The following is a 13,230-nucleotide window of genomic DNA, read 5'->3' on the forward strand; positions in this document are numbered from 1 at the left end:
TGAATGTTTAAGGTCTTTTTAATGGACCAAATCACACACCTAATAAATGTAATCTGACATTTATTAGCTAAGGGATTAAATGAAAATGTTTTTCATTTGTGATTACTGAGCTGTTTTCTCCTAAACGGTTTGGCTACGAAATAAACAGACTGAATTAACCACATTTTGTACAAAATATTGTTTGTATAATTACGTTTGAAAAATATTGGAACATGAAGGCTGCAAAATTATCTTTGGTTTTGAAGCTATATTTTACTGAAAGACAATTAAGCCTATTTCAAGTACAATAAAGATTTTTTTTCTTCTTACTGAGACATTATTTTCATGACCTTTAAGCTAACTTTTCCTGAAATTCCCGTATGCTTAGTTTTTATTTATTTTAAATTCTCAGTTGTAAATCTCATTAGATGTTCGGCTATACTGTATTTTTTTTTAATCCGAATTACACTTAAAAACAAATATTTTGTATTAAAGTCAGCGAACAACAAAGGCTGTACAACAAACACTACCATGAAAATTCGATTTATTATTTACTTTATTTTATTAGTTATTTTTCAATTTGGGGGTTTAAAAGTGCTTCATTGTAATAAAATTATGTCACAATGCAACTATACTTAATGACCCTAAAAAATATGGTTAATTTTATTTTAGCAAAAAATTGTTATTTTTATTTTTGGGGTTGAATGTAACCTAGACATTTTTTCATGAGATTCACCCAGAAACTTCGAGCACTCGGAGTCTCTTTCTCTTGAGCATTTTTCAACAGCCTGCTTCTCAGATTACTGCCCCTTCAAAACATCTCAAGTTGGGACAAGCTCCTTTAAGAACAAAAGGAGAACGCATGCAAGCCCACGTTAAAGAGAAGAGCGTTAAAAGAAAAGAAAAGTCCTACATTTCAACCCCATACAACTACGTGATCCATACATATCTTATTAAGTTCGTTACCAGCCAGTTTTGAAGCAAACCAAAAAAGTTTCGGCGACTCACTCATCGGCCGCTAAAATAACGGGAAGGATTAACGCAATGTCTCTTACCTCACGGCTAACTTTTGGCAAAGAATCCATGCAGAAGTGCTTCAAAACCGCTCCATCCGAAATTTGGATTTGCCTCTGCTATGTTAATCGAACTAACACTATAAAGTTATCGTAATGTTTTCTAAATGCACGGGACAGCAAGCGGAACAAAATGATTCCCCCAAATGTGTGAGAGCCAGACCGATGTGACGTCATGGCACATTCCTGGTGCCTCATCCCATCTCTGCTGCTCGAGGAGGGGGAAGTGCGCGCGCAGATTCAAAGGAGTACCGCAGGGAACATAATAAACAGGTCTTCAGCAGTATAACCTTTATTGACAAAAAAAATTTCCAGACCAAAATAAAACAAATTTTTCACTGTACATCTTGACAACAGTCTCCTTGGCGATCATGATTTCAAGCTCGATTACACTTCCTGCTCTGCTCATGCCTCAAGCACTATAAAGTGTAATCGAGTTTGAAATCATGATTGTGCCTAGAGACTGCAGTGACAAGATGTACAGTGAAAAATTTGTTTTATTTTGGTCTATTCTCACCCAAAACCAAATGGATCGATTCAGAAGACGTTGATTAAACCACTTGAGTCTTGTGGATTATGTTTATGATGACTTTATCTGCTTTTTGGAGCTTCAAATTTCAGGTCACCATTTACTTGCATTTAATGGACCTACAGAGTTAATCATTAATAATAATTCCTTACACTTATATAGCCCTTTTCTAGGCACTCAAAGCACTTTACATAGTATAGGGGGAGTCTTCTCAACCACCACCAGATTTCAGCATCCACCTGGATGATGCAACAGCAGCCATAGTGCACCAGTACACACCAGCTATTGATGGAGAGGAGAGTAGAGTTATAGAGCCAATTAACCAATGGAGATTATTAAGAGGCCATGATTGAGAAGGGCCAATGGGGAGAATTTGGCCTGGACACCAGGGTTACACCCCTACTTTTTACAAGAAGTGTCCTGGGATTTTTAATGACCACAGAGAGTCAGGACCTCCATTCAACATCTCAACCTTCTTACAGTATAGTGTCCCTGTCACTATACTGAGGCACTAGGACCCACAGAGAGAGCACCCCCTGCTGGCCACCCTAATACCTCTTCCAGCAGAACCTTAGTTTCCCCACAGGTCTCCCATCCATGTACTGGCCAGGCTCAACCCTGTTTAGCTATAGTGGGCAACCAGGCAAGAGCTGCAGGGTGATATGCCTGCTGGCTGTTGGGAGTTGGGATATTCCTCTAAAAATCTTCATTTGTGTTCTGCGGAAGAAAGAAAGTCATACACATCTTAGACGGCACGAGGGTGAGTCAAGGCCGTAACCATGTCTTGAACATTAGGGGGACCAAATCATTTTGGGGGTAGGGGGGTCAAGGGTGTTGAGGTCACAAATATAATGGTCCTCTTTGGTCTTTAATATAGTAAAGGCGCTGAATGAAAAATTTTCTGAATAAAGGCTTGAAATGCGATAAAGGCCCAAAATTGTATAATTTTTGGTTTTAAAAGATACATGAATTTTTAAAGTTCACACAGTACAAGACAAAAACACTGTGTCTGCATTGCTAGTAATTTGCATGTTTCAGTTATCTTTTCTTTCTTTTTTGTGCTGTCTCAAAGAAAAGATGACGTGATAAAATTTGAATTTCTTTTCATCATTGATGTATCTGTAAAATGACATGACATGACTGTGTCAGCTGGCTAGTAAAAAGAAAATACACAAAATTATTTACTACCCTCAAGTTGCCCCTCATTTCATCCGAGTAGAATCGTACAATATTTTCTTCAAGAATCCTAACGCTGCTCTTTTCCAAATAAAAACAGTTTATATTGACCACTGCTGTCAAGGTCCAAAGAGAAAAAAAAATAAAAAATTCATTATAAAAATAACATAATAGTAGTCCATACAACACATAGCTGTTGTATGGTTCTAGAAAGTTTGAAATATAGTGCACTTGTCATATGGACTACTGTTATGGTGTCTTTATACTGAACCTTTAATAGTGCTTTATAGTATTTGTCCTTCATTAAGCTTGACAGCTCCTGCTCACTATACACTGTTATTCTATGGAATAGAGCTTTTTTTGAACAACATAAGGGTGAGTAAATGAGTGAGTAAAAGTACATTTTCCATTTTTAGGTGAACTACTCCTTTAACTGGTGGCTCATTTTTTGAGCACAGATCTGACAATCTGGCCATATCTGATTATTGAGGGGGACTTGTATTGTGGTTACAGCCCTGGGGTGAGTAAATGATGAGAGATTTTTCATTTTTGGGTGAAATATCCCTTTAAAGGTTTTTAAGGGTTAAGATCCGAAATGACGATGAGACTGTATACAGAAGGGAGGTTGAATGGCTGGCTCACTGGTGCAGTCAAAACAACCTGGAGCTGAACACACTCAGAACAGTGGAGATGATAGTGGACTTTAGGAGGAACACCCCATCATTGACCCCGCTCACCATTCTAAACAGCACTGTGGCAGCAGGAGTCATTCAGGTTCCTGGGCACTACCATCTCACAGGACCTGAAGTGGGAGACCCACATTGACTCCACTGTGAAAAAGGCCCAGCAGAGGTTGTACTTCCTTCGCCAGCTGAGGAAATTCAACCTGCCACAGGCGCTGCTGATTCAGTTCTACTCAGCAGTCATTGAGTCTGTCCTCTGCACTTCAATAACTGTCTGGTTTGGTTCAGCTACGAAATCGGACATCAGAAGACTACAAAGGACAGTTCGGACTGCTAAGCGGATTATTGGTTGCCCCCTGCCCTGTCTTCAAGAACTGTATACTGCCAGAGTGAGGAAAAGGGCTGGAAAAATTGCTCTGGACCCACTCACCCTGCCCACTACCTTTTTGAATTGTTGCCTTCTGGCAGGCGCTACAGAGCTCTGAGCACCAGAACCGTCAGGCACAGGAACAGTTTTTTCCCTCAGGCTATCCATCTCATGAACAGTTAAAACTGCCCTATTGAGCAATAATTTTGTGCAATACACAGTTTAGTCTATTTATATTTATCCAACATAACCTACCTCTTCTGCCATACATTCCCTCACATCTGTATATAACAGATTTGTATATATATATATATATAGTCTTATTGTGTATTTCTATGCATACTTATATTTTCTGTTCACTTTTTATTTTTATCTTGTTGTATTGTTTGTGCACTGGAAGCTTTTGTCACCAAAACAAATTCCTTGTATGTGTAAGCATACTTGGCAATAAAGCTCATTCTGATTCTGAGATAAAGCCAGCCTTTTTGCCTGTTTATCCCCCAAATGTGGTAATGTTATAAAAAATATTATTTTGTGATAATGACCAAATAACTACACATTATCTCTCTTATTACACAGCTCCTTAAATAATGGACATAAGTGGAAATATTAACTGAGTTCATATTATTTTATTATGTGAGAAGAAACCACAGAGTGATGCAAGAGATATGAAACTGAACTGTATAAATGTAAAACAGCAATTAAATAAAATGGGAGCTTACTTTAACCATTCACTAAAGATAAACCATCAAAATGATAATCACTTTAACAGTAATGCAGGTGGTTCAGAAGGCCAAACAATGACTTCAAGGTCAATACAACAACAGCAATACAATACACCAAATATACTAAAACACAAAAACAGTTTAATTGATTGTCTAGATAAGTCTAATATTGTCAGTGTTAGTTTTTATAAGAAAGTCTTATATGAAAAACATGTACATACCAGATTCACGTAGGGTACAAGGAAAATGCATGTTGCATTTTAAAATGATTGCCTCATACTTTTAATTTGGCTTACCCAGCAATTTTCTTTTTATTAGCCAAATTATTACTTTCTTTTAACGTTGTGTTACACAGCTGAGTCTATGGGGAGCAGTGTGGTCCTGGAAGTTTTTGAAGACTGACTTTCTCGTGTTCCTGTCGTACCTTTACTCTTTCTACTTTCTCTGTTCTCTCTTCTTTCTCTGCCCTCTCTGTTTGATTGGTATAAATGTAAAAGCATGTATGTCTGTCTGGTACGTGCTGTCATGTAGGTTGGTGGTCTTCTGGGTTTTTTAGTAAAACACATTATTTGGTTTGTCTCTGTTTAATCTATACAGTGAGATAGGCCACACCTTTTGTTAAATGACTCTCGTCCAGAGAAATAGCACATGACTGCACTTCCACATATAACTAGAGAAGAACCTCCCCAACCGATGAACAGAGCTGCACTGAGCTCAAACCTGAGAAACAAAAGACATTTATTTAAAAGGAGTCATTTAACACATTGGAGTACACCTAACAAGGACAATAAATTATCCATTGCAATAGATATGATAGATACACAAGATAGATATGCGTGACCACCATGAAAGACATCATAGTTACATACTTGATTTCTAAGAAATATGGATCCAAAAATTCTGTGCGCACTTTATCTCCCCACATGGAGTACACTATCATATCACAGAACCCTGCAAAACAGACAATACATCAGTTTATTACAATAAATGCTTTGAAAATGCTTGTGAAAAAAGTTTACCAGATGCCATGTATGTCAGTGCCGCTGCAAATGTCACTCTGTCGTTAGCGAGCTCGGAGCCTCCGATTTTGGTACACTTCATCCCAATGAGGGCAAGCACAGCCCCCCAGAAGCCAAATATCACAGAGATGACAGCCAAAGCCCTGCTCACATGGAGGAAAACTAACAACCAGAAAGAAAGAGAGATGCTATTAATAATCCTGCAATACCCTCCTGAGACCCAGCAGAGAAGTGTTATGCATTTATTTAACATCAATATAGTGTTGCATAAGAAATATATGGCAATTTATCTTAAATAAAATAAAATAAAATATTTAAAGTCCACTGTAAAGGACTTCAGGATCCAGTTGTTATTTAGGAAAGAACTTCAGCCAATAATTATTTTTTCCAAGTTTTAGCTTTCAACCTATTTTCTTCTAACACATACTTTGCAATACTGATCTACTGAAATATGTTTATAAAATGATTTATCTCTTGTATTTTTGTTTGCACATTATTATACCTATGATTTGAGCAGTGCTCGCATTTACAGTAATGTGTTTAATTAAACTCAAAAGTAACTGACAACACTTTGAGACAGATATATCTTAAACAGCAAATATCAACTATATATACACAAACAACATATACAACAAATATAATACAAAAAACTTATAAAACAACAAATACTGTATATAATTTTGTAAAAATTTTATGCTGTGTTTTCATTGCAACATATTACGCATATATACCTACATTATATACACTCACAGAGCACTTTATTAGAAACACTATGGTCCTAATAAAGTACCCAACATGGTCTTCTGCTGTTGTAACCCATCCACCTCAAGGTTCAACATATTGTGCATTCTGAGATGCTATTCTGCTCACTTCAGTTGAACAAAGTGGTTATCTGAGTTACCATAACCTTGTCAGCTCGAACCATTCTGGCCATTCTCCATTGACCTCTCTCATCAACCAGGCATTTCCATTGGCAAAACTGCTGCTCACTGGATGTTTTTTGTTTTTGGCACCATTCTGTGTAAACTCTAGAGACTGTTGTGTGTGAAAATCCCAGGAGATCAGCAGTTACAGAAATACTCAAACCAGCCCATCTGGCACCAACAATCATGCCACGGTTGAAATCACTGAGATCACATTTTTTCCCCATTCTGATGGTTGATGTGAACATTAACTGAAGCTCATGACCCGTATATGCATGATTTTATGCATTGCACTACTGCCACACATTGGCTGATTAGATAATTGCATGAATAATTAGATGTACAGGTGTTCCTAATAAAGTGCTCAGTGAGTGTGTATATACAATTGAAGTCAGAAGTTCACATACACTTAGGTTGAAGTCATTATGGCATGGGGGTGGCAACATCATGTTGTGGGGGTGCTTTGCTGCAGGAGGGACTGGTGCACTTCACAAAATAGATGGCATCATGAGGAAGGAAAATTATGTGGACATTGAAGCAACATCTCAAGACATCAGCCAGGAAGTTAAAGCTTGGTTGCAAATGGGTCTTCCAAATGGACAATGACCCCAAGCATTCCTCAAAGTTGTGGCAAAATGGCTTAAGGACAACAAAGTCAAGGTATTGGAGTGGCCATCATAAAACCCTGACCTCAATCCGATAGAAAATTTCTGGGCAGAACTGAAAAAGCGTGTGTGAGGAAGGAGGCCTACAAACCTGACTCAGTTACACCAGTTCTGTCAGGAGGAATGGGCCAAAATTCCAGCAATTTATTGTGAGAAGCTTATGGAAGGCTACCCAAAACGTTTGACCCAAGTTAAACAATTTAAAGGCAATGCTACCAAATACTAACAAAGTGTATGTAAACTTCTGACCCACTGGGAATGTGATGAAAGGAATAAAAGTTGAAATAAATCATTCTCTCTACTATTATTCTGATATTGTACATTCTGAAAATAAAATAGTGATCCAAACTGACCTAAGACAGGGAATGCTTTCTATGATTAAATGTCAGGAATTGTGAAAAACTGTTTTAAAACTGTTTAAATGTATTTGGCTAAGGTGTATGTAAACTTCTGACTTCAGCTGTATAGGGCAGATATTGTTCTAAACAGAAGATTCCTTTTTGTTATCCATTCATTTCAAATACTTCAACTGAATAAATTAATATACACATTTTTCCCTAATATGAATAATAAGATTGAGAATATATTAACTCTTACCCATAAAATTAAATCAACACCAACTATATATATATATGCCATAATATGTATAATTAAACCTAGATTAGAATAATTATAGGTGCTGTAAGCGATTTTGGCCATTCTAGAATTTCCATAAATTGAGCTGTTGGATTAACCACACCCCCTCTTTCCAAAACCCTGCACTCCAAAGATATCAAATGAGCTTTTAGACCAACATCGAGCAGGAGCGCTTGTCAAAACAACAGCAGCAAAATAGCACCCTCAACATAAAATTTTTATAGCAACATGCAATAAAAATGGCATTAAGCCTTAATAATTCACTGCAACAAAAATACTATGAGATCGCAAAAAATTATTGACAGGCAGAAATCGTCAGAGACCGTGGCACGTGGACACATTTTTGTTTGCTGTTTACAGAGTCTAGAGCTGTCACAGAGATCAGTGAATATATCAGGACACTTATTTCAGTGATATATTTCAGGCAGTAGGAATTGTTTTTTGTATACCTTTCCATTAAAAAAAAATAAATGCTTACAGCACCTTTAAGTGCTACAACAGATGTTACAAATAAAAAACCAAGGACAGGAGGTTTTCATAAAACTATTTACAAAAAAAAAAAAAAAAAAAAAAAGAAAGAAAAAGTTAAGCTGCTTGACTGGTTTAAGCTGGACTCCCAACCTGGCCAAGTGGGTCTCTCAATGCTGACCCAACCCGATTAGACTGGTTTAAGCTGCTTTTTTGTTGGATGTCCTAGGACTGACAACTGTGAATTGTCTCAAAGAAACCCAGAGAAACTAAAAAAAAAAAAAAAAGTCCTATAATACAAAAATAAAAAGTTGGGTCTCCTTTATAAATGCCCAAATTATGACACAGTGTCTCTGTTTCAACAGATTTTGTTCTTACCAGATAGGTCCATCATGGAGGGGAAATATTTACAGTCAGATACTCCTGCGGAGTCTGTGACACAGTCCATCCATATATTTGAATAAAAATCGCCGGCTTCGAGAACAACTCCGCTGCTTTCAGACACAATCCAAAACTCAGTTGCCAGAGTGGAACAAATCAACATCCAGCCACACAAACAGGACACAAAACAACCAATCTCCACATACATCTCCACTGTTCGCTGCCCCATGCTGCCAGCGAACAGATGAAATTCTCTGGTGAGAAAGGTATATGAACTGCTGAGAAGTTTCAGCTCAGTGGTAAAATTTAATTTCATGGGGGTTGTCTCATCCCATGTTTGTAAACTTTCTTTTGCATATTATAACTTGAAACTGGTAAAAATACATGGTTTTACCTCATCAGCTGTTTCTCATTCCCAGAGTCAATACCCAGTGAATCCAGTATCCACTCACTCACTGGGGTTCGGTCTGACATGCTTATGCACCAGGGTAGTCATTTCTGGAAGAGGTATTGCATAAAGTGCTGAATGAGAATAAAACGGTAACTGTATGAAACTGGAATGGTGTATTCTGGGTTGTGGGTCCTGTTGTTTCCCCATGTCTATGGATTCACTCTCTTTCCTTGATTAATCACACCTGGGGTACACCGCTTTGTCCGGTAGTGCCCTATGAAATTGACTTCATTGGGTATTTGGTAATCTTAAAGAAACAGTTGACACAACACAAAATAAGTAGGTGTACAGGTGTTCCTAATAAAGTGCTTGGTGAGTGTATACAGGTTTGGAATGACATGAGTAATTAGTTGCAGAATTTCCATTTTTTATATATTACTGATTGTACCTTTGTGAGTTGTCATGATCATGTTTGTACAGGTTGTCCTGTTTTTGAAATTTTATATTAAGGGTACGTTTACATGACAACGATGTACTAAAAACGGAAAAGTTTTTCCTTTGCATTTTGAAAAGTTTCGCATACAGACAACAACGTTGTCAAAACGATCCCCGTTCAAATGGATCCACGAAAACGACTAAAAACACTGTATTATGCATGCCAGGCCAGTAGTTGGCGATGTCACTTTGTAAAGAAACACTACGCGCCTGTGCACATAAGCATTCTTCCACAGAGCGGTGAATACAAACAATGAAGATGGCGATCGCTGGTCATAGTAGTGATGCAGTAAATCTACTCTTTGCTGGAGAAGCGTCAATAAACTCAAAATCTTGAGCAGCACAAACACAGTCCTGTAGTCCGCCATTGTAATTTTGAATGTCTCGCGCGTTGTTTTGCAGTACTCGTAGACTGAACACGTAATACGCGTGCGCATGACGTCATCAGGGATGATAAAGGCATCGTTTTCAAAAACTTGCACTTTGAAACCCGTTTTCAAAAGTTTGCGTTTTCAGACCCCAAAACGCCGTTGTCGTGTAAACGAACAGCCAAAAAGGCATAAAAGGTTTTCCGTTTTTGGTGGAAAATGTTGTCGTGTAAACGGCCCCTAAGAGTCCTGGGAATATAGTCCTGGGAGCTAATTAAGATAATTATTTACAATACAATGGTTTGTTTAATATGGGAGATATGGTTGTTTATGTATAAACAATGTTCAGCGTCATCAGTGATTCCTGCATAAAAGGAAAAAAGCAGAATAAAAAAAGTCACAAAAAACAAAAACAAAAGATGAGTCAGCTGAATAGACAGTCCAGATCTTGTTAAGATAAGAATTGCATGAAGAGTGTAAACATTGTGGCATTGCATTGTATTCAACACAGCTGTTTGTTTGAACCGAGGGTTCAGGATTTGACAGGTTAGCTTCAGTGGTAAGCCCCTGGCTTGTAGGCTTTATGTGAGCAAAAAGCACATTTCTTCACTGACAGCCATTCAAAAGTAGCTATATATTGTGATTAAATTTTTTTTTACAAGCAACATATAAATCACGAAAATGTAATTATATAAAGCAAATGTTTCACCAGTGATCAGTGATTTTTGGACAGCTCTTAACAGTATAAATACACACTGTCTATGTCATGATCCTGTTCTGTCTGCCCTTTGGTCCCTGTCTGTTTGTGTGTGTTTGTAGTGTGTATGTGTAATTGGCTGTCTGTGTTTGTGTTAGCCACGTGCTTCCCTGACCCCGCCTCCTCGTTACCCTCATCACTCTCCCTTGTTTAGTCCTTGTCATGTTTATTGCCTTCACCGTTCCTCATGTGCTTTGCCTCTACAGGTGCATCTCAATAAATTAGAATGTCGTGGAAAAGTTCATTTATTTCAGTAATTCAACTCAAATTGTGAAACTCGTGTATTAAATAAATTCAGTGCACACAGACTGAAGTAGTTTAAGTCTTTGGTTCTTTTAATTGTGATGATTTTGGCTCACATTTAACAAAAACTCACCAATTCACTATCTCAAAAAATTAGAATACATCATAAGACCAATAAAAAAAAAATATTTTTAGTGAATTGTTGGCCTTCTGGAAAGTATGGCCATTTACTGTATATGTACTCAGTACTTGGTAGGGGCTCCTTTTGCTTTAATTACTGCCTCAATTCGGCGTGGCATGGAGGTGATCAGTTTGTGGCACTGCTGAGGTGGTATGGAAGCCCAGGTTTCTTTGACAGTGGCCTTCAGCTCATCTGCATTTTTTGGTCTCTTGTTTCTCATTTTCCTCTTGACAATACCCCATAGATTCTCTATGGGGTTCAGGTCTGGTGAGTTTGCTGGCCAGTCAAGCACACCAACACCATGGTCATTTAACCAACTTTTGGTGCTTTTGACAGTGTGGGCAGGTGCCAAATCCTGCTGGAAAATGAAATCAGCATCTTTAAAAAGCTGGTCAGCAGAAGGAAGCATGAAGTGCTCCAAAATTTCTTGGTAAACGGGTGCAGTGACTTTGGTTTTCAAAAAACACAATGGACCAACACCAGCAAATGACACTGCACCCCAAATCATCACAGACTGTGGAAACTTAACACTGGACTTCAAGCAACTTGGGCTATGAGCTTCTCCACCCTTCCTCCAGACTCTAGGACCTTGGTTTCCAAATGAAATACAAAACTTGCTCTCATCTGAAAAGAGGACTTTGGACCACTGGGCAACAGTCCAGTTCTTCTTCTCCTTAGCCCAGGTAAGATACCTCTGACGTTGTCTGTGGTTCAGGAGTGGCATAACAAGAGGAATACAACAACTGTAGCCAAATTCCTTGACACGTCTGTGTGTGGTGGCTCTTGATGCCTTGACCCCAGCCTCAGTCCATTCCTTGTGAAGTTCACCCAAATTCTTGAATCGATTTTGCTTGACAATAAGGCTGCGGTTCTCTCGGTTGGTTGTGCATCTTTTTCTTCCACAGTTTTTCCTTCCACTCAACTTTCTGTTAACATGCTTGGATACAGCACTCTGTGAACAGCCAGCTTCTTTGGCAATGAATGTTTGTGGCTTACCCTCCTTGTGAAGGGTGTCAATGATTGTCTTCTGGACAACTGTCAGATCAGCAGTCTTCCCCATGATTGTGTAGCCTAGTGAACCAAACTGAGAGACCATTTTGAAGGCTCAGGAAACCTTTGTAGGTGTTTTGAGTTGATTAGCTGATTGGCATGTCACCCTATTCTAATTTCTTGAGATAGTGAATTGGTGGGTTTTTGTTAAATGTGAGCCAAAATCATCACAATTAAAAGAACCAAAGACTTAAACTACTTCAGTCTGTGTGCACTGAATTTATTTAATACACGAGTTTCACAATTTGAGTTGAATTACTGAAATAAATGAACTTTTCCACGACATTCTAATTTATTGAGATGCACCTGTAAGTATTCACAGCCTTTGCTCAGTACTTTGTTGAAGCACCTTTGGCACCAATTACAGCCTCAAGTCTTTTTGAGTATGATGCTACAAGCTTGGCACACCTATTTTTGGGCAGTTTCTCCCATTCTTCTTTGCAGGACCTCTCAAGCTCCATCAGGTTGGATGGGGAGCGTCGGTGCACAGCCATTTTAAGATCTCTCCAGAGATGTTCAAACGGGTTCAAGTCTGGGCTCTGGCTGGGCCACTCAAGGACATTCACAGAGTTGTCCTGTAGCCACTCCTTTGTTATCTTGGCTGTGTGCTTAGGGTCGTTGTCCTGTTGGAAGGACCCCTGTTGGAAGGACCTTCGCCCCAGTCTGAGGTCCAGAGCGCTCTGGAGCAGGTTTTTATCAAGGATGTCTCTGTACATTGCTGCATTAATCTTTCCCTCGATCCTGACTAGTCTCCCAGTTCCTGCCGCTGAAAAACATCCCCACAGCATGATGCTGCCACCACCATGCTTCACTGTAGGGATGGTATTGGCCAGGTGATGAGCGGTGCCTGGTTTCCTCCAGGCATGACGCTTGCGATTCAGGCCAAAGAGTTCAATTTTTGTTTCTCATGGTCTGAGAGTCCTTCAGGTGCCTTTTGGCAAATTCCAGGCGGGCTGTCATTTGCCTTTTACTGAGGAGTGGCTTCCGTCTGGCCACTCTACCATACAGGCTTGACTGGTGGAGTGCTGCAGAGATGATTGTTCTTCTGGAAGGTTCTCCTCTCTCCACAGAGAAATGCTGGAGCTCTGTCAGAGTGACCATTGGGTTCTTGGTCACCTCCC

At 38.9% G+C, this 13,230-nt stretch overlaps 1 protein-coding gene across 6 annotated transcripts in view; it reads right to left on the reverse strand.

The window, feature by feature from the left end:
* Positions 1-1,204, reverse strand: part of dzip1 (DAZ interacting zinc finger protein 1) — a 29,725-nt gene extending 28,521 nt beyond the window's left edge. For all 6 annotated transcript variants that reach the window (XM_051706545.1, XM_051706543.1, XM_051706549.1 and 3 more), the window contains exon 1: positions 1,035-1,204. The gene's annotated coding sequence lies outside the window, so the exon portion shown is untranslated. The remainder of the gene's footprint in view (positions 1-1,034) is intronic.
* Between the last annotated feature and the right edge of the window lie 12,026 nt (positions 1,205-13,230).

The sequence above is a fragment of the Myxocyprinus asiaticus genome, chromosome 9, assembly GCF_019703515.2.
Source record: "Myxocyprinus asiaticus isolate MX2 ecotype Aquarium Trade chromosome 9, UBuf_Myxa_2, whole genome shotgun sequence".
Lineage (NCBI taxonomy): Eukaryota > Metazoa > Chordata > Actinopteri > Cypriniformes > Catostomidae > Myxocyprinus > Myxocyprinus asiaticus.